The 22,473-nt window shown below is 35.2% G+C and overlaps 1 pseudogene; it reads right to left on the bottom strand.

Moving 5' to 3' along the window:
- LOC139035898 (craniofacial development protein 2-like) overlaps positions 1 to 22,473 on the bottom strand; it is a 191,540-nt pseudogene that overhangs the window by 14,294 nt on the left and 154,773 nt on the right.

The raw sequence follows: 22,473 nt of genomic DNA, 5'->3' as shown, positions 1-22,473 counted from the left end.
GAGCACTGAAGAACTGATGCTTTTGAACTGTGGTGTTAGAGAAGATTATTGAGGGTCCCTTGGGCTGCAAGGAGATCAAACCAGTCAATCCTAAATGAAATCAGTCCTAACTATTCATTGGAAGGACTGATGTTGAAGCTGAAACTCCAGTACTTTGGCCACCTGATGCGAAAAACTGACTCATTAGAAAAGGCCCTGTTGCTGGGAAAGATTGAGGGCAGGATAAGAAGGGGATGACAGAGGATGACATGGTTAGATGTCATCACCAACTCTATGGACATGAGTCTGAGCAAGCTCAGGTATGCCTGGCATGCTGCAGCCCATGGGGTTGCAAAGAGTCGGACATGGCTGAGAGACTGAACAACAACAAACTTTTCACCACCATTATGTGCCATCAAGGCTAAAGCAGATACATGAAGAGTTTGCAGGAGACATTATAGTGAGAATTCCTTTGGTGAGGTGTGGTGGTGTAACATGGATCTCATCCCTCCCCATAAAAGAGAAAAGTAGTGATGACTAATTTGGAATTAGTCAAATGGATGAAACTTTAGGGAACTATTGGAAAGTGGAGAGAACCAAGACTGGTGTCAGATTCCTGCCAGAAGAAGTCTAAGATAAGAAACTGATTAACAGTAACACACTAAGGCTAGTAATCAGGGTTGAAGGATGACAGGTTATATATATATATATTTAATTTTAAAATAAAAGTAACACTACCACAAGTTACATAAAAGCAGACAATTTTTATACAAAGACCTTTGAAAGAAAAATATTTGAATACATTGTGATATTTGTAAGAATACCACAAAATTGCTGTACCTTCAGCTAATATTTCAAAGAAATTGTATTTCTCATAATCAAAATATCCAATATTTATCACAGCCCATTTTTGGGAAGTTCATAGTGTTTTCTGAACAAACAAAGCATTTCCTCATTCAGTTACATACCATACCTGGCAGTCTCCCATATGTGTGTGTCACACACATTACACACCACAGTGATTATACACCAGGAGCGCTGGAAGAGGCCTTGTGGATCATTTGTCTACACTCCTCATTTTACAAAGGAGGAAACTAAGGTTAGAAAGACTGAGACACATCCTCAAGGCGTCTGAGCCCCACATGAGTGTTCTTTCAATAACTCATATGTAAGTAATCACAAGTTTAAAAGTTAAGAATTTCACTGTTGTAAGATTATAAAAATGAGCTCTTGTATTTTCTTAGTGTTTACATATTTAATCTTTCTAAAATTTATATGGTGCATTTTGAGCTAGGACTATGGCTGTATTTCTTTCTCAATGAGTAGTCAGCTATTTTATTCATTTAATGAAGAATATATCTTTCCCTTATTCCTAAAAAATATCTCAGTTACTACACGTATTGATGACTTTGTTCTCTTTAAGTTGTTGCCTCTCTTATATTTGATGTTTTGTTTAATTTCATTTTCTATTTATTTAAATTAAACTTCATTTATTTAAAAAATCCCAGTAATCTACAAGAAAGGACTGAATATAACCACGAAGTTTGGGGAGAATACAAATATATGTTTTACACTTAGGCCCAACAAACAAACAAACTATTAAATCCTAGGATGAATTCATCTACCAACATATTAAGTGCAAAGGGTACTGATGGTCAAGTAAATCAGTGAGTAAAACAAAGCTGACTTAGCTGACGAAAGGTTAACAAATATTTCATCAATGGAAGTCTAGTATTCAGAATAGAGAAGAAGACTGGTCTTCTAACTTTATGCAGTTTATATAAAAGCTAGATTTAAAATCCACAATGAGTTCTGAAGTTTACGACTATCACTGTGTAGGTCTTCAGACAAATTGCCCAGTAGTAAGAAAGCTGGGTGATATGTCATATGGACAATTGTGCAAAATCAATTGAGATTTGCGGTTTGTATGGGTGCTGGGAAAAATAGCTTCACATGCTAATGGGAAAGTAAATTTATATTCATTCTGTGTGAATTGCTTTGGTCCATTGCTCATTTGAAGACATTTCTATGCAAGGAGGCACTGCATTCCCTTAGCTCCTGTTTAGCTGCCAAGAGATTAAGTTTATGGTTGGGTGACTGATTTATTCACACTCTGCTTTAGGCTGTGTGGGGTAGCTCACATTCTTAGTCAGGGAGATAAAGGGTAGAAAACCTAAGTTCCTTGAATTAAAGTATGTATATATGTATTTATATGTTTATACCTTTACTATCAGATTGAACTATAATTATATAATAGCAGGTACTAAGCCTGAAAATTGGCTCCAAGTCAGTCGCTTTGCTTTGTTTTGGCTCATTCTGATTTCTCTCTTGCACAAATTAGATATTTCCTCTACAAGGTTATTCCCAGTGGTACTCTATTAATCTAGTGCTAAATGGAACAACATCCTAATGCAGCAAGCCCACAGTTTCTTTGTAAGGCCCAGTTGTGTGTGTGCGTGTGTGTGTGTGTGTGTGTGTGTGTGTGAAGGATGGGATTTAGAAGTTTAGTTGTAAAAAACCCACTTGCCAATGCAGGAGACATGAGATGTAGGTTCAATCCCTGGGTGGGGAAAATCCCCTGGAAGAGGTCATGGCAACCCACTCAGTGTTCTTGTCTGGAGAATTCCATGGACAGGAGAGCCTGGTGGGCTACAGCCCATAGGGTTGCAAAGAGTTGGACACAACTCAAGTGACTTAGCATGATGATCAGAAATATTTAAATAATCAGGACTGGGACTTCCCTGGTGGCCCAAGTGGCTAAGACTCTGTGCTCCCAATGTAGGGGACCCAGGTTCTATTCCTAGTCATGGAACTAGATCTTACGTGCCACAATTAAGAGTTTGCAGGCCACAGTTAAATATCCCACATGTCACAAGGAAGATAAAAAATCCTGCATGCTGCAACTAACACCCAGAGCAGCCAAATAAATAAATAGATTGGCAAATATAAACAAACAAACAAACAAAGCAAAAATCCATCAGGATGGAAAGGTTCTTGGCGGGATGTAGCTTCACTCTCAAATGATTTACAAATCAAAAAAGAATCACAGAAGATAAAAGTGGCAGTGGTAGGAAATGTTTCTCCTATTGTTTGTTCTATTTGCACAGGCATAGGGAAAAGGTGGTACAATTACATGAAGGACACTGTAGAGTAAGCCATCAAAGTTAGATTGAAAGCTCTGATTCTTATCCCTCACCTTACCCTATATCACTTTGTCATTTGGAATCTTTAGCTAATTGTCTGTACGTGTGTGTGCTAAGTCTATTCAGTCACGTCTGATTGTTTGTGACCCAATAGACTATAGCCCACCAGACTTCTCTGTCCACGGGATTCTCCAGGCAAGAATGCTGAAGTAGGTTGCCATTTCCTACCCCAGGGGAATTTCCCAACCCAGGAATCAAACCCCATGTCTTTTATGTCTACTGCATTGGTAGGTGGATCCTTTAACACTAGTGTCACCTGGGTCTGTTATGACACAAGTCAACTCATTTATTTTAGTAAAAGCAAGGTTTTACTTCCCTTTGATGTTTTACAGAGCATAACCTAAAATTGTCCTGACTTACACATGGCTCTAACATAGGAAATTAGGACTGGTCATTATAAATTATTAAAAATAAAGAAGAGCTCTGACAGTTAGATTTGTCTTTACAAAGTAACGATGTCCCATCATTGCCTTATGGGTCTTCACTAGCTCTCCATGTTCTTTAATTACAGGGTTCTATGTTTCTAATAGAAGTCAAACTGTAACAGTACTGAGAAATTACATATTTACTTAAATACCCACTTAGTGAATAATTGATAACACAATTTCTAAGTGCAGATTTGATGATATGACTCTACTTAGCTTATTCAGAAAGAGTTGTTCTCTTATGGAGAACATATAAAGGTCATTATGCCTCTACAATATAGGAGACCCAGATTTGACCCCTGGCTTGGGAAGATCCCCAGGAAAAGGAAACGGCAACCCACTCCAGTATTCTTGCCTGGAGAACTCCATAGACACTGGAGCCTGGCAGAAGAATGTATATATATATATATATATATATATATATATATTATTATATATTATATAATGATATATATATATATATATATATATATATATATTATTATATATTATATATATATATATTATATATATATATGTAATGAGAGGAGAAACTGGTGTTCTATATAAAATTTTTATTAGGGTTGGGACAAACCAAATAAAACTTTTAATTTAATTTTGTATATTAAAAGTTTTAGGTCACTCTCCTAACACATGAGCTTTTACTCGATTTTTTTGTTCTGCCATCTCAGAAATGTGCTTGAGAAAGTTCTTAAAGTAGAATGATATACTTTGCATAGATGAATAGAACTTGGTTATAAAAATGCCAACCATTAATATCTATCTACAAATCAGAATGTATTAGGCACATAATTGAAACCCCAGAAGAATAAAATATCCTATATATTCTGATGATGCCAAAATAAATATGACAACATAAATATTATACCCAGAGAAATAAATTATACAGAAAAGAGAATTTTCTCTCTCATATTGTGAATCAAATATATGGTCACATCTGTTTTACTTACTTTGTATAATGTTATGTCACAAATGTAAATTGATAGCTCTATTAAAACTGTCAAAGGTACTAGTGAAATATATTTGCTAGTTCACATTTTGTATGCAACTGTTTTTCATTTGTTGAACAATTCATTTAATCTGACAGCTCTAATTTTACAGAATTGCTCTTTTAAGAAGTATGGTTGAGGTTGCTTCTTATATCAATACTGTATAATCTCCTTGATATTTCTCCACTCTATCTCTGGACATAATCCTTCTCAAAATGACCCACACATTTTGTTGTGAGTGTTACTGCTGTCATTGTCAATATGCAGGAAATTTAAGGTATGGTCTCTAGAGGAAAACTTCTTGGTAGCAAGCATTTCAAGAGTAAAGGTCATAACTTTAATAAACATTGTCCTAACAAATGCTCTGAAAAAGCACTGAGCATTTTGCATCTTATTAATCCGTGAAGTCTGTCATATGCACCAAAATGTGTAAAAACCACAGTACTTTTTTCTATATAGGAAGAAATTCAGAATAATTATGTTAGTCTTCTGGCACCATTAGAATATGATCAATTGCTTTTTTGACAAAAGTAGAAAAAGTAATATTTTAAAACATTACAGAAAAATATTTCTCACTTCTCTTTGTATGACTTATCTATTTTATGTCTTGAAATTTGTACCTCTTAATCCTTTTCACCTATTTACCCACCCCTCAACCACCCTCCTTTTAGGCAAACACTAATTTGTTCCCTGTATATATAAGTTTTGTTTGTTCATTTGTTTTTTAGAGTCAACATATGAATAGAATCATACAGTATCTGTCTTCTCTGTTTGACATTCCATTTAGCATAATATTCAAGGCTCATTCATGTTGCAAATGGCAAGATTTCATTCTTTTTATGGCTGAATAGTATTTCATCATGTGTGTGTGTATATATATATATATTATATGCATATGTGATATATATATATATATACACATTATATGCATATATAAATGTAGGTTAGTTTCACCTAACAATTCATAAAACCAGTATCAGAATCAAAAAAATTCCAGGTAACTTGACTATATCCCAGAAAAGAGTTCAATAATGTTAGGAATATAAAACATCCAGGACAGTAACAAGTTAAAATTGAAAATATCTGACATCCAGCAAAAGATTACCAGGCCTACAAGAAAGGAGGAAAATAAGATCAAGAATAAAAAGACAAACTAAACAAAGTCAGAATTGGAAAGGTGTTGGAACTGAGAGTGAAAGGCTTTAAGCCAGTCATTAAAAATATTTTCCTAAATAGTACTTTTTTCCTCCCATCCAGATTTCTTTACTATTGTTGCCTTTTGTTTTATTTTTATATGTGTTATACATTGCACACTACATGGTTATTATTTTCAAAAAGTCAATATAAATGATAAAAATTTTTGAATATGGTTGTCATTTCTGATGCTCTTCAATTATTATTATAGATGAATATTTCCATCAGGCATATTCTTCCTTCTGTCTGAAATCCCTTATTATTATGCTAGAAATCTGTGATTGTGTTGCTAAGGTGTGGGGAAGATGAAGCATTCTATAGCCTCCTATACAGAACTTAGCCTTTAGAAATCCTATGTCCCTAGGTTATAACCTCCACAAATTTGAGTCAGGAAGCCTGAAGGAGACTGGTAATTCATAAAGGCCCTTTCCACTGTGTGAGACAAAGCTGGGCTAAAGTTTTCTCCATGGACAGTAGGCTTTTGTTCATGACACTACTCCACACATATTTCAAGATGATTGCTTTTCCTTCTCCTGTCAGGGCCACTAGGGGATTCTTCTCTTTGCTCTTCACAGTGAGAAATTGTTTTACCTAGAGGTAAAACCCACAGAAGTGTCAAGGCCTGCTAAGACTACAAGAGCTTCTTTTATGCAAGGTAAACAGGAATTTGTCAAAATGATCATGTAAGTGTTCCTACCTGTTTATTTCTCTGATAGCTTCTGATCAAGGTTAGATGATCTTGTCTATGCTCTCTATATTTGTCTGAATCTCCAGAATTTTAGGTGGCAGTTTACTTTGCTGGGCTTCCCTGGTGGCTCAGATGATAAAGAATCCACCTGCAATGCAGGTGACCCAGGTTCCATCCCTGCGTCAGGGAAGATCCCCTGGAGAAGCGAATGGAAACTCACTCCAGTATTCTTGCCTAGAGAATTCCATGGAGAGGGGAGCCTGGTGGGCTATAGTCCATGAAGTGGCAAAGAGTCACACAGGAGCAAATGAATAACACTTTCATGTTTACTTTGCTACTTCACTTCTCTGTTAGTTTCAAGAAAAATAATTGTTAACTCATTTGTTCAATTTTTTCTTGTTCTAGAAATATGTATGATATCATCTACAGTTTTTACTTTTTGAATCTGAAACTAGCAAGTAATACCCTGTTAATAAGGTATTGTTAGATATTCCTGGTATTACTGGATACCCATTCTCTAAGTTGGATGACATTCTCAGTTGACTAAGCTCAAATAGTAGAATTACATAGAAGTAAACAGAGCCCTAACAGGTATATAAACTTACCCACAGTTTAGTCAGTACGTGATTGAATTAACTCAATGAGTCTCTCATCCTAACAACCTAGAAAAGAAGGGTAAAACTGACAACACTAAAATTTGAAGTAAATAAATGTGAAAATAAGACAGGACATTTTAGCATAAGTTTTTTCAGTAACCAAGAGAGAAAAAAATAAAAAAGATTTTTTTAAATCATTTGTGGGAATCCAGGAAGAGGGAGTAGGAAGCACCAGAAATCTGTTTTCCCATCTAGATAATAATTGCATTGACACAATCTGCTTGGTGTAACTATTTTAGAACTCTAGATTTTAATGAAGACGTGATTTCCAGGGGAATCCTTGGATGGTAAGTTGCAGTTAAATTTGGTCAATTTTAACTCTTAATACAGTTCAATTCAGCTCAGTTCAGTCACTCAGTCGTGTCCGACTCTTTGAGACCCCATGAACCACAGCACGCCAGGCCTGCATGTCCATCACCAACTCCTGGAGTTTACTCAAACTCATGTCCATCGAGTTGGTGATGCCATCCAGTCATCTCATCCTCTGTCATCCCCTTCTCCTCCTGCCCCCAATCCCTCCCAGCATCAGGATCTTTTCCAATGAGTCAACTCTTCACATGAGGTGGCCAAAGTATTGGAGTTTCAGTTTCAGCATCAGTCCTTCCAATGAACACCCAGGACTGATCTTCTTTAGGATGAACTAGTTGGATCTCCTTGCAGTCCAAGGGACTTTCAAGAGTCTTCTCCAACACCACAGTTCAAAAGCATCAATTTTTCAGCTTTCTTCACAGTCCAGCTCTCACATCCATACGTGACCACTGGAAAAACTGTAGCCTTGACTAGAAGGACCTTTGTTGGCAAAGTAATGTCTCTGCTTTTTAATATGCTGTCTAGATTGGTCATAACTTTCCTTCCAAGGAGTAAGCGTCTTTCAAGTTCATGACTGCAATCACCATCTGCAGATGCAGTCATGAACTTAAAAGACGCTTACTCCTTGGAAGGAAAGTTACCACTGCTTCTCCATCGACTTGCCATGAAGTGATGGGACCAGATTCCAAGATCTTAGTTTTCTGAATATTGAGTTTTAAGCCAACTTTTTCACTCTCCTCTTTCACTTTCATCAAGATGCTCTTTAGTTCTTCTTCACTTACTGCCATAAGAGGGGGTGTCATCTGCATATCTGAGGTTATTGATGTTTCTCCCGACAATCTTGCTTCCAGCTTGTGGTTCATCCAGTCTGGTGTTTCACATGATGTACACTGCATATAAGTTAAATAAATAGGGTAACAATAGACAGCTTTGACTTACTCCTTTCCTGATTTGGAACCAGTCTGTTGTTCCACGTCCAGTTCCAACTGTTGCTTCCTGACCTGCATACATATTTCTCAGGAGGCAGGTCAGGTGGTCTAGTATCCACCGCCCCATCTCTTGAAGAATTTTCCACAGTTTGTTTTGATCCACACAGTCAAAGGCTTTGACATAGTCAATAAAGCAAAAGTAGATGGCATCACTGACTCTATGGACATGAGTTTGAGTAAACTCCTGGAGCTGGTGATGGGCAGGGAGGCCTAGCGTGCTGCAATTCATGGGGTTGCAAAGAGTCAGACACGACTGAGCGACTGAACTGACTGACCTGAACTGAACAGATGTTGGCAATTTGCTCTCTGGTTCTTTTGCCTTTTCTCAATCCAGCTTGAACATGTGGAATTCCTTGGTTCATATACTATTGAAGCCTGGCTTGGAGAAGTTTGAGCATTACTTTGCTAGTGTGTGATGAATGCACTTGTGTAGTAGTTTGAGCATTCTTTGGCATTGATTTTCTGTGGGATTGGAATGAAACTGACCTTTTCCAGTCCTGTTGCCCCTGCTGAGTTTTCCAAATTTGCTGGCATATTGAATGTAGCACTTTCACAGCATCATCTTTTAGGATTTGAAATAGCTCAACTGAAACTCCATCACCTCCACTAGCTTTGTTCGTAGTGATGCTTCCTAAGGCCCACTTGTCTTCACATTCCAGGATGTCAGGGTCTAGGTGAATGACCAGACCACACCATCATGGTTATCTGGTTCATGAAGATCTTTATTGTATAGTTCTGTGTATTCTTGCCACCTCTTCTTAATATCTTCTGCTTCTGTTAGGTCCCTACCATTTCTGTCCTTTATCAAACCCATCTTTGCATGAAATGTTCCCTTGGTATCTCTAATTTTCTTGAAGAGATCTCTATTCTTTCCCATTCTATTGTTTTCCTCTATTTCTTTGCATTGATCACTGAGGAAGGTTTTCTTATCATTTCTTGCTATTCTTTGGAACTCTGCATTCAAATGGGTATATCTTTCCTTTCTCATTTGCCTTTAGCTTCTCTTCTTGTCACAGCTATTTGTAAGGCCTCCTCAGACAACCATTTTGTCTTTGTGCATTTCTTCTTCTTGGGATGGTCTTGATCACTACCTCCTGTACAATGTCACAAACCTCTGTCCATAGTTCTTCAGGCACTCTATCAGGTCTAATCCCTTGAATTTATTTGTCACTTCCACTGTGTAATTGTTAGGGATTTTATTTAGGTCATACCTGAATGGTCTAATGATTTTCCCTACTTTCTTCAATTTGTGTCTGAATTTGCCAATAAGAAGTTAATGATCTGAGCCACAGTCAGCTCCCGGTCTTATTTTTCCTGACTGTATAGAATTTCTCCATCTTTGGCTGCAAAGACTATAATCAATTTAATTACAGTGTTGACCATCTGGTGATGTCCATGTGTAGAGTCTTCTCTTGTACTGTCGGAAGAGGGTGTTTGCTATGACCAGTGCATTCTCTTGGCAAAACTCTATTAGCCTTTGCCCTGCTTCATTCTGTACTCCAGTGCCAAATTTGCCTGTTAGTCCAGGTATTTCTTGACTTTCTACGTTTTGCATTCCAATCTCCTATGATGAAAAGGACATCTTTTTGGCAGAGTACATCATGCGAAATGCTGGGCTGGATAAATCGTAAGCTGAAGTCAAGTTTGCAGGGAGACATGTCAACACCTTCAGATATGCAGATGATATCTCTCTAAAGGCAGAAAACGAACAGGAACTAAACCGCCTCTTGATGAGGGTAAAATGGGAGAGTGAAAAGGCTGGCTTAAAAATTAACATAAAATAAAAATTAAACTAAGGCATCCAGTCCCAGCACTTCATGGCAAATAGAACAGGAAAAAATGGAAGAAAAGACAGATTTCATTTTCTTGGGCTCCAAAATCACTGGTGACAGTGACTGCAACCATGAAAATAAGACGCTTTCTCCTTGGAAGGAAAGCTATGACCAACCTAGACAATGTATTAAAAAGTAGAGACATTACTGTGCCGACAAACGTCTGTCTAGTCAAAGCTATGGTTTTTCCAGTAGTCATGTATGGACGTGAGAGTTGGGCTATAAAGAAAGCTGAGCACTGAAGAACTGATGCTTTCAAATTGTGGTTTGGAAAAGACTCTTGAGAGTCCCTTGGACTGCAAGGAGATCAAACCAGTCAACCCTAAAGGAAACAGTCCTGAATATTCATTGGAAGTACTGATGCTGAAGCTGAAGCTCCAATACTTTGGCCACCAGATGTGAAGAGCAGATGCCTTGAACAAATCCCTGATACTGGGAAAGACTGAGGGCAGGAGGAGAAGGAAGTGGGAGAGGATGAGATGGTTAGATGACTGTGCCTGAGTGGACATGAATTTGAACAAGCCCTGGGTTATAGTGGAGGACACACGAGGCTGGTGTGCTGCAGTCCAGGAAGTTGCAACATTCAGAGATGATTTAGCAACTGAACACCACCACCAAAAATTGCAGTTAAAAAAAAAAATTAAAACCTCAACTCAATTAAAACCTAACTTTGTAGCTTAAAGAATTAAAAAAATTAAAAACTAATAAAGCCCAACATTCTTCAAAAGAAGTAAAGAAGTAAATAATAAAGACTAGTGTATATATAAGCAAAATACATGATAGAAAAATCATAGAGAAAATCAGGAAAACCAAAAGTTGATTCTCAAATTAAATAAATAAATAAAAAATGGTCTCTTAAAAGATCACCAAAAGTGACAGACCTTAAGCTACATGGACTTTAAAAAAGGAGAAAATATTCAAATTACTAAATTCAGCAATCAAATTGTAGATTTTTCTATGATTCTACAGAAATAAAAGGATTATAATAGAGTACTGTGGTCTCTGTAAGCTAACAAATTAGATAACCTAGATGAAATAGACAAATTCCTAGAAACACAAAACCCACAGATAGAAAGCATGAAGAAATAGAAAATAGGAAATATATTACTAGCTAAGAATCTGAATCAGTAATCAAAGATTTCTCAACAAAGGAAAAATTCTGAACCTGATGGTAAATTATATTAGTAAGATTTTGGGAAGAACCGATATCAATCTTTCCGAAACTTTTCTAAAAATCTCAAGAGAGAGAACACCAAAAACTAATTCAATAAGACAATTCCATTTACAGTATCATCAACAAGAAAAGAAATACTACAAAATTACTGAGAAGGTAAGTGATTTGTACAATTTAAAACTACAAACATTGCTAGAAGAAATAGACGACAGATGTAGAAACAGCCAGTTTTCAGGGAGCAGAAGCCTCACTATTGTTAAGATGTCAATATACCCTAAACAATATTAGATTCCATTCAATCCAATCAAAATCCCAACAATATTTTTGCAGAAACAGGAAAAATCATCATAAAACTCATATGGAATCTTATAGAACCCTGAGTAACCTTAAAAATCTTAAAAAATAGAAGCACAGAGCTGGAGGACAAACACTTAATGATTTTAAAGCTTACCAGAAAATCTATAGTAATCCAGGGCTTCCCTGGTGGCTCAGTGGTAAAGAATCTCCCTGCCAGTGTAGGAGGAACATGGGTTTGATCCCTGATCTGGGAAGATTCCACATGCTGTGAAGCAACTAAGCCTGAGGGCAACAGCTACTGAACCTGTGCTTTGGAGCCCATGCTCCACAACAAGAGAGGCCTCCGCAATGAGAAGCTCATGCACAGCAACTAGAAGGTAACCCCCACTTGCCACAACTAGAGAAAGGCCCACACAGAAGGAATACCCAGCAAAGCCAAAAATAAATAAATAAATAAAATTTTATATGTATATGTGTGTGTATATATATATATATATATATATATATATATATATATATTCTACAGTAATTCAAAGAGTGTGGTACTGGCATCAAGATAGACATTTAGGCCAATGGAATAGAGTAAAGCTAATAAATAAATTCTGATATATATAACATTAAGTTTATTTCTATGACTCTGTGAAACATGAATGAAGCTATAATTCATCCATAGACAAGTACCTTAATGTTTAAAGTGGCTTAATTATTTAGAGACAAAACCTTGAATAAATTAATGCATGCATCACAGTAAAATGGAGAAATACATTTTAGTATACTCAGTAAATGAAGTGCTAAACATCAATGAAAAGGAATGAAAATAACTTACTGCATGACAATATTAAGTGTTTGCCTTATAACCCAATTTATATAAAATTCAACAAGCATAGATATTTTCTAATGTTAGTGTTCAGAATATTGTTTATGTTTGCAGATAAGTTAACTATGATTAGCATTAGAGTACTTTCTGGGTATAGAAATTATTTTATGTTGTTGTATGGCTTTACTCACCTTGTAAAAATGTACTGGATTTTAGATTTGTGAAATATGCAATTTATTATAATTAGGTTGTACATCAAATAAAACATTACATAGTCTTTCTGGCTTGCATTCACTAAGCCATGTTTTTCATAGGAGTCATGGAAGCAAATATCTACAAATCCAGTGGAATAGCGGGTATCATCTAAATTTGACATACTGTGCACAGATCCAGTCAAATGCTGTCATGAAGGATTTTGAATCCAGTGTGGCCTTATTTTCTAATACATTAAAGAAACTATAAATTTTAGATTTTTTGTGAAATTTTGTAATTTTAAGTGTCTGTTTATCCCACCAAACACTATGTCAGAATAAAAATTATAAAATAAACTTGGTATGGGGCAAATGTTTTATGCTCATTGTGATCTTGGTATGATCATTAAAATTTGGAAAATAAATTTCTTTCTTTTGTAATTGCTTTTGAAAGAAATTTATACCTGTCTGTTTGTGTGTATTTACTTAGGCTACCTCTGGACAGTATTATGGAGTTTTTTGTTTTTTTTTAATCATGGCATATTTCCCCCTCTAGTACCTTAGCTTTCACAAGTCATTTTCATTTGTTTTCCCAGATTAGCTGACTGTCAATGAATGCTACTCTGTACTGAATCATCAATATGGAATGGTGGCAACCCAATTACTTGTCAGGAATATAACCTCAAATCTGCTATTGCTCAATATTTATGAAAAGCACAGTTGAGAGAACACAATATTTATGGGGAGATTTCTGAACAGTAAGCAGTACACTCATATCACTAAATGCTCTAATAGCTATCCATAAATTATTCCATAGTATAAGTGTACTAGCTGCTTAGACCACACACTTTTACCACCTTCTAGTATAATAGCATTTACAAAACTGCCTTTTTGGCAAGATGCCATCATCATACAATGAAAAATAGTAAAAGAAACATTCCTAAGTTATTTATTATTTTTATGCTCCATACCACTTTTACTGTGACAGATCTGCAGAGAACTGTCTCTCTGTACCCAGTATCAGAAAAAGGTATGCATAGTAACTTTATTGCTTTGTGTCATGCACCTTCTGATCTATATTCTTCTTTGCTCTTCAAAATGAGGGTCCTGGAACTATATCCATATGCCGAATACCAGACAATGAATATTGAATATGGATATTTTTCCTGGATAATGAATTTCATTCAAAGATTTAGAAAAAAACATTTTGAATTTTTGTGCTGTCAAAACATTTTATCACACATGGACATAAATACATTAATAAGAATTCAATGTTTTCAGTTTGATAATTCATTATTTTTGGTTTGTCTTCCACTTTGTTTTGCAAATATCTTAAAGGCATACATTTGCCTAAGTTTAAGCAAGTAAAAACACACAGAGTTTGGAATCTAAGAAGGTATAGAATAGTAAAGTTTATGACAGACATGGACTAGTTCCCAATGTAAACTTCAAAAATTTTGTCAAGTAATATAAAAGCGTGGCTTCTCAGATGGCTCTAGCGGTAAAGAACCTGTCTGCCAGTGCAGGAGGTTTAAGAGATGCTGGTTCCATCCCTGGGTCAAGAAGATCACCAGGAGGAGGGCATGGCAACCGACTCCAGAATTCTTGCCTGGGGAAGCCCATGGACAGAGGAGCCTGGAGGGCTACAGTCCATAGGGTTGCAAAGAGTCAGACACGGCTGAAGTGGCTTAGCATGCAAGCACATTAAAACATTAATCAATTATACTGAGCCATTTAGTAGAAAGCATACTCAAATGATTAATTAAAATGTGCATCAAAGTAAAAATGAACTCTGATTCCAGTTATACTAAAAATCTTGAAGTCTAACAACCTGAATATTTAACTATTTAAATATAACCACTTAGTACTTTTTGACTTTTGGTGCCAAAAAAAAAAAAAAAAAGACTACACAAGTATATTTATTGTAATAGTAAAGACAGACTGCCACAATTGTCATTTTGCCATATATTATTTCAACCTGGAAATTTCACTTAAATAGTACAAAAAAGGGTGGTAACTATTTTGAATTTATAAGGAAAGATTACAGAGTTAAAACTTCAGGGAGAGGTAATATCAATCAGTATCAGTTCAGTCGCTCAGTCATATCTGACTCTGCGTGATCCCATGGACTGCAGCACACCAGGCCTCCCTGTGAATCACCAACCGCAGGAGCTTGCTCAAATTAATGTCTGTTGAGTTGGTGAAGCCATCCAACCATCTCATTCTCTGTCGTCCCCTTCTCCTCCCGCTTTCAATCTTTCCCAGCATCCAGGTCTTTTCCAATGAGTCAGTTCTTTGCATCAGGTGGCCAAAGTATTGGAGTTTCAGCTTCAGCATTAATCCTTCCAATGAATATTCAGGACTGATTTCCTTCAGGATGGACTAATTGTATGTCTTTGCAGTTAAAGGGACTCTCAAGGTTCTTCTCCAACACCACAGTTCAAAAGTATCAATTCTTTGATGCTCAGCTTTCCTTATAGTCTAACTCTTACATCTATACATGACTACTGTAAAAACCATAGCTTTGACTAGATGAACCTTTGTTGGTAAACTTATGTCTCTGCTTTTTAATATGCTGTCTAGGTTGCTCATCACTTATCTTCCAAGGAATAATCATCTTTTAATTTCATGCTTGCAGTCACCATCTGCAGTGATTTTAGAGACGAAAAAAAAAAAAATAGTCTGTCACTGTTTCCATTATTTCCCCATCGACTTGCCATGAAGTGATGGGCCCGGATTCCAAGATCTTAGTTTTCTGAATGTTGAGTTTTAAGCCAACTTTTTCACTCTCTTCTTTCACTTTCATCAAGAGGTTCCTTAGTTCTTCACTTTCTGCCATAAGGGTGGTGTAATCTGTGTATATGAGGTTATTGATATTTCTCCCTATATTCTTGATTCCAGCTTGTGCTTCATCCAGTCAGGCATTTTACATCTGCATGTAAGTTAAATAAGCAAGGTAACAATATACAGGTTTGACATACTCCTTTCCCAATTTGGAACCAGCCTGTTGTTCCATGTCCAGTTCTAGCTGTTGCTTCTTAACCTGCATAAAGATTTCTCAGGAGGTGGGTCAGGTAGTCTGTATTCTCATCTCTTGAAGAGTTTTCCACACAGTCAAAGACTTTGGCATTGTCAATAAAGCAGAAGTAGATGTTTTTCTGGAACTCGCTTACTTTTTTGATGATCCAACAGATGTTGGCAATTTGATCTCTGGTTCCTCTCCCTTTTCTAAATCCAGCTTGAACATGTGGAAGTTCATGGTTCACATACTGTTGAATCCTGGCTTGGAGAATTTTGAGCATTACTTTGCTAGCGTGTGAGATTAGCACAATTGTGCAGTAGTTTTAACATTCTTTGACATTACCTTTCTTTGGGCTTGGAATGGAAAATGACCTTTTCCTGTCCTGTGGCCACTGCTGAGCTTTCCAAATTTTTTGGTATAATGAGTGGAGCGCTTTCACAGCATCATCATTTAGGATTTGAAATAGGTCAACTGGAATTCCATTATTTCCACTAGCTTTGTTCATAGTGGGCTTCCTATGGCCCAGTTGACTTCGTATTCCAGGATGTCTGGCTCTAGGCGAGTGATTACACCATTGTGGTTATCTGGGTTATGAAGATCTTTTTTTGGTATAGTTCTTCTGTGTATTCTTGTCACCTCTTTTTAATCTATTTTGCTTTTGTTAGGTCCATACCATTTCTGTCCTTTATTGTGCCCATCTTTGCATGAAGTGTTCCCTTGGTATCTCTAATTTTCTGGAAGAGATCTCTAGTCTTTTCCATTCTACTGTTTTCCTCTACTTCTTTGTATGTATCACTGAGGAAGGTTTTCTTATCTCTCCTTGTTATTCTTTGGAACTCTGCATTCAAATGGGTATACCTTTCCTTTCTCCTTTGCCTTTAGCTTCTCTTCTTTCCATCAGCTATTTGTAAGGCCTCCTCAGACAACCATTTGCCTTTTTTCATTTCTTTTTCTTGGAGGATATCAAGAGGAGGATATCAATAACATCAATAGGAGGATAGTAAAATCTTCAAGACTAAGAATAGGATGCTAACATTATTTGGAGTCCTATTAGAATCAACCATCATTAACAATATGGAATGCAAAAGGATCTATATATTCAGATTGCTAAGGGCACCTAATTATGAACCTACAAGTCCAAAACAAATCAAATGAGGCAAAATAGACATTGCTATATATAAAGTCAGAAGTTAACTTCCTGTCCAAATTTTCCTTAAAAATCCTCAGGAATTTTAAACACAGTTTAATAAGAGACATCATTTGAATTATATAAATGTATAAAATCACTGGTGAACACTATTTTCAATTACTATTTGATATCTAAAGAAAAGAGTAAACATATGGTCCTAGAGCTTGAGAAAACAAATATATATAGTGCAAGAAATTTATCACCTCCTTTAAATATAAAACATTTGCTATTTTCTGAATTATAAGTAATTTTCCATTTAGACCATTTTGCTGAAGCATGCATGATTTGTGAAGCAAAGTAAATCTGTAATATCATTATAAATAGCTTCCAGAAGATAATGGGGAGGGGCAATCCACTTAGACAAAAGAAATCGCTGTTTGATAATCATCTTCTGTATCATGCTTCTTAATATAAAAACTTTCTTTCCCATTATAATTTTCCAAACAACATGCTGGTTTTACATGTCTCTACTGATGCAGAAGTAATTGGCAATTCAGAAGAATATAAAATACAAAGTACTTGAATATCTTAATATGTTTGTCTCACCCTAGGTAATCACCTAAATTTTATTCTTCTTAAATTAGTTCATTAATATAGATTAAATACTTGAATATTTGCAGTGATATTCTCTTCAACTATATTAATACACACTATTGGCTGTTAAAATATACAGTAATAAGCCACCCAATCTCAGATCTCTGACTATGGAGACTCTGAGCTAGATTTTTTTTTTCTTCAATTTTTTGTTAATGAAGAATAAAGTGAAAATTAATGGGATGAACAGTGATGCAAGAGAAAGATAACACTAAATAATAATTCAACACTCTTGTTTTAAAAAATGGAGTTTTTGCTTTATGATAGGAGAGGAATGATAGGAGATGAATATGAAGATGAATAGTATGGTTTTTAGTTTAGCGTCAACTGATCTTTAGTTCTTATAAGCAGAAGCATCTTCATCTAAACCTTGGCTATCTGTTTACAATTACAAATCAGAAGCAAGCTACTTGAAGATGCTCATTATTTGTCAGGGTACTCAGTTGCTCCATAATATCCAGGAAAAATTAAGGACAGCAATTTATAGACATGTATCCAAAGACAAATAAATGAATAAGCTCTGTTTTATTCTGTAGTGCTTGTTCTGTGAAAATATCACTTGCATCATTTTTGGGCAGAGATGCTGCAGAGAACACAGCTTATGCAACTAACGTGAACTGCTGCCAGAATTTCTGTCACTTCTCTGAAGGAGATGTGGACATCAGGAAAGAAAGATGTCAGGAAGTCATTGCTGCATTATAGAAATTCAAATTCTGGAGTGAAAACATGAGATAGACAAAGCTCATCACATGTTATAGAAATGCATGGTATACCTTCAGGGCTGAGAAAGTACTTGGTCTTTACAGTGGTAGGCAGGCTCCCCACTTTATAAAGTGAGGAATTCCCAAAGCAGAAAATGTGACTCAGATGCTAGGTAGTCAAAAAGGAGAGCAAGGAGATCAAATCAGTCAATTCTAAAATAAATCAACCTTGAATATTCATTGAAAGGACTGGTGCTGAAGCTGAATCTCCAATAGTTTGGCCACCTAATGTGAAGAGCTAACTCACCTGGAAAACAGTCTGATGCTGGGAAAGATTGAGGGCAGGAGGTGAAGGGGACAACAGAGGATGAGATGGTTGGATGGCATCACACTCAATGGACATGAGTTTGAGCAAACTCCAGGAGATAGTGAAGGACAGGGAGGCCTGGTGCACTGCAGACCATGAGTCTCAAAGAGTCAGACATGTGTGAATGACTGAACACGTCAAAAAGAATGGCAAATCTCTACTGTGGATGATCTAGAGTAAACTAAATGCACCATTGACTAATATCAGGTAATACCATAAGTTTAAATTTAATTTAAAAATTCTAATTACCTGTAATTTTGTTTTAACTGAAGTCTATTGAAATAATTTTCACAAAGAATGATGCATTATTCAGGAAATTTTTGAGGGTAATAGTGCTTTGGCTCACAGGATAACAAATATTATCCAAAGGGAAGTATCTGTTGGTCCGTTGGCAACGGTTCCCTGAGCAAATAATCTTCTTAAAAAGAAATTCCTGCAGGGAAATCTGTGAGTTTTTATATTTCTAGTTTAAAAGATTTTCTTTTTGTTTGCTTATTCTTTTCTGTTAGCTCTTCACCAAGACAGGCAAAAGTATATGTCGATGATAAGAACATAAAATGGGCTTCCTTTCATTGAACTGGCTATGCTTAACCATACTGTTAAGTCAGGATGCTATCTAAACTCTGTAATTTCAACTATACCTATGAAGACCTTTGTTTATATGAATCCCTACCTCATTATAGGTGAAATGTATCTCTGTTTTGCTGATGTCCAGATTAATCTATTGTATTTCACTTAATCTGCTGGATAATGGTGACTTTTCTTTGGTTACCTAACAACATTGCTTTTTAAGCTAAAATTACCAGAAGTTTATCTAGAAGATGCAAGTCTAGCACCTAGCATGTAAAAGTCAGTAAAATATAAAATAAAAGTTATTTAAAAATAAGCAACATCCAATTACTGTGTATTTGTTGAGCACTATACCAATTTCTTTTTCAGTGTTTTGTTTCAAATTTTATGTCTATATAAAATTCTACATTAAAAAACTATATACCTTCATTTAAAATAATATAAATATTAAATATTTTATGCAGGGAAGTATTCAACAAAGATTTGTAAAATATGATATTCTCAAATAAGGAGATGAAAGACATAGACTTAAATCACTCTCTTGTGAATTCTAGGAACATATCCTGCTAATTTTCTCTGATATATAATTACATTTGCTTTAACTGTCCTAAAGATTTCTTCATTGTATTTAATTGTCATGCTGTCTACTTTCACCTTACAGCCCTTGTCTTTGCCTTTAAGCCTAATTAATATTTTTAGTCCCATATTTCTCAAATTCCTAATGCTTGTGAAAGTGAAAGTGTTAGTCTCTCAGTTGTGTCTGACTCTTTGCGACCCCATGGACTGTAGCCCACCAGGCTCCTCTGTCCACGGGATTCTCTAGATAAGGGATCTTCCTGACCCAGAAATCGAAATAATCTGTATGCAGATTCTTTACCATCTGAGCCACAAGTAAGCTCCTAATGCTTACCCCAAGCTAAATCATGGATCTCGACTTTACATTCTAATGATGATTTCCCTTCAAGCCATGTCAAAACACTGGCTGAAATACTGACTATGTTTATACAATTGAAATAACAAGGCTACAACACAGTTAAAAGAATTGTTTCCATGATTCTCACAACTTTGCTCCTAAAATAAGATTGTTTTATTTCTCTTTTCCAAGCGGTATAAACACTAACATCAACTATGCTCAAGACACTTTTTTCATGGAAAGAAGAATTGGTATGGGGTGTTTAAAAACCATAAAATTTAACACATATAAAATCATAAAATTTAATGCATATAAAACCCTGGACTAGAACTTTAAGGAAAATCTTTAAACATTAGGTAAAGGAGAGGGCACAAAAGTAATCAATTTTCTACTATCTGCTCAAATTGTCTCAATTGTCCCTTCTATATTTGATTTTTTTCCAACTAGTCCATAAACTCTTAGACTTTTGACTCTGCATGTCACCTGATGTATTATTGGGAATATAGTAAACAAAATATTTGCTTGTCTATTATCCGATTTATTTATACACGATGAAGTAAGATTTATTTTTTTACTTCAGTTTCATCCAAGTTCATAGCCCAACTATTCAGCTGAGAAGGATTGAGTCTTATATGATAAACCTTAGAATTACACTCACTTTGGCCCAGTCCCAGCTTCACTGGTTTTAGATGAGAAGTGCTGCACAAGTTGATAAACTTACATAAATTCTTTTTAGAAACGGGATGATTACTTATTTATTCCTGACTTTTCTTTAGAAAATAAAGATTACAATATTTTCTTTCCAATATAAACTTGAGGTTTGAGATGACTTGTGCTCTAATAATAATATTTCTTCTGTTATTATTTATTATGGTATGGTACAATAACAGCACTTTGGGGATTGAACTAGTGACATAATTTTATTACTTATTCTTTCTGAGTAAAGACACATAATGTAGGTGAACAATACACTCTTTAAACTTTATGTCTTAATTATTATATAGAGTTAAATATCTCCTTTCAACATATCAGGAAAATTCCCTTATAAGCAAAGTAAAATAACCAAAATTAGGAAGCTATGTAATGAATAATACTATTATCTAATATGAAGGCAATACTCAAATTTTATTAACTGTTTCAATAACATCATTTACAATGATTCTCTTTTCTTTAAAACTGGAATCAAATCTATGGAAATAAATCACATTTATCACATCCCTATAGTCTGCATTAATTGTGAACCATTTCTCAATCTTTCTAACATTGCAATTATTTAAATGAGCAGGTTAATATTTTTGAAGCATGTTCTTCATCTTAGGTTTTCAGAATTATTATGGAGCCAGGGTATGCATTTTTACTGAGAATATTTTATGAATAATTTTGTGTTTATTTCACTGCATCTTATTAGGAGCATAAAGTTAGTTTGGTTCGTTATCAGTGATATTAACTGACCAGTCAGCTCAGTAAGGTGTTAATTATTCAATTTCCCACTCTTAAAAGTTTTATTCCTTTTATGATAAATGAGTAATCTGAGAGTAGATGCTATAAACAATTGCCCTTTAATTTTAGCAGAAATTAATGATACTTCTGTGAGTTGGTTATTAGTAGGATGACTGCAAATTGTGGATTTTTAAGCTTTATTATTCCATTTGTATATATTTTTGATAATTTCTTCTTACTTTTGGATTTCCATATTATGTGTACATGCATGAATGTTAACATATGTCTATTTCCCTATACCAACAGAGTATTTTATCACATTTTGAATTTAATAAAATAATAGGTGATACAATTTTTGATAAAATAATAGGTGAAAAATTATAATAGTATTGCATGCTTTATATATTAGGGGTCAAGGTAAAAATAGTTTCCTGGGTTTAAGTGTCATGTTTATATATTTTTAAGATTATTTTTTTCATATTTCCCCACTTCTGTTTTATTGGACTTCTATTCTTTCATGATCCTCTGTTTTTAAATTCTTATTATTTCCAGATACAAATTTTTTATGACAAATGTCTAAATTGTTGCTCTTATTTGTTGATTTTTGGTTTTGCTTAGTTTATTTTTTTCCTATTCCAAATTTCTTCCCCCTTTCTAAGTTGTTGGACTTAATTTTTTATTGCATCTAGATTTTTAAGTCATAGGTAAAATACTTTCTATCACACCTATGTTATAAGAGAATTAACATTCATTTTCAAATTTATTTTCTTCCCAAATTTGCAGGGCTTTAATGTTTAGATTTTTGATACATTCAGAGTGATTCTTTTGTATGTGGTGTGAGGGATGGATCCAGTTATTCCTGTTTCTAAAAATCTACTACAGAGAGATATTGAATAGCACTGTTCTATTGTCTAGATCAGAATTCTTTTGGTGA

Source organism: Odocoileus virginianus, chromosome 7, assembly GCF_023699985.2.
Source record: "Odocoileus virginianus isolate 20LAN1187 ecotype Illinois chromosome 7, Ovbor_1.2, whole genome shotgun sequence".
In the NCBI taxonomy this organism is placed as follows: Eukaryota; Metazoa; Chordata; class Mammalia; order Artiodactyla; family Cervidae; genus Odocoileus; species Odocoileus virginianus.
Note: the sequence above shows the minus strand (reverse complement) of the source record. Positions and strands in the feature narration are given on the sequence as shown.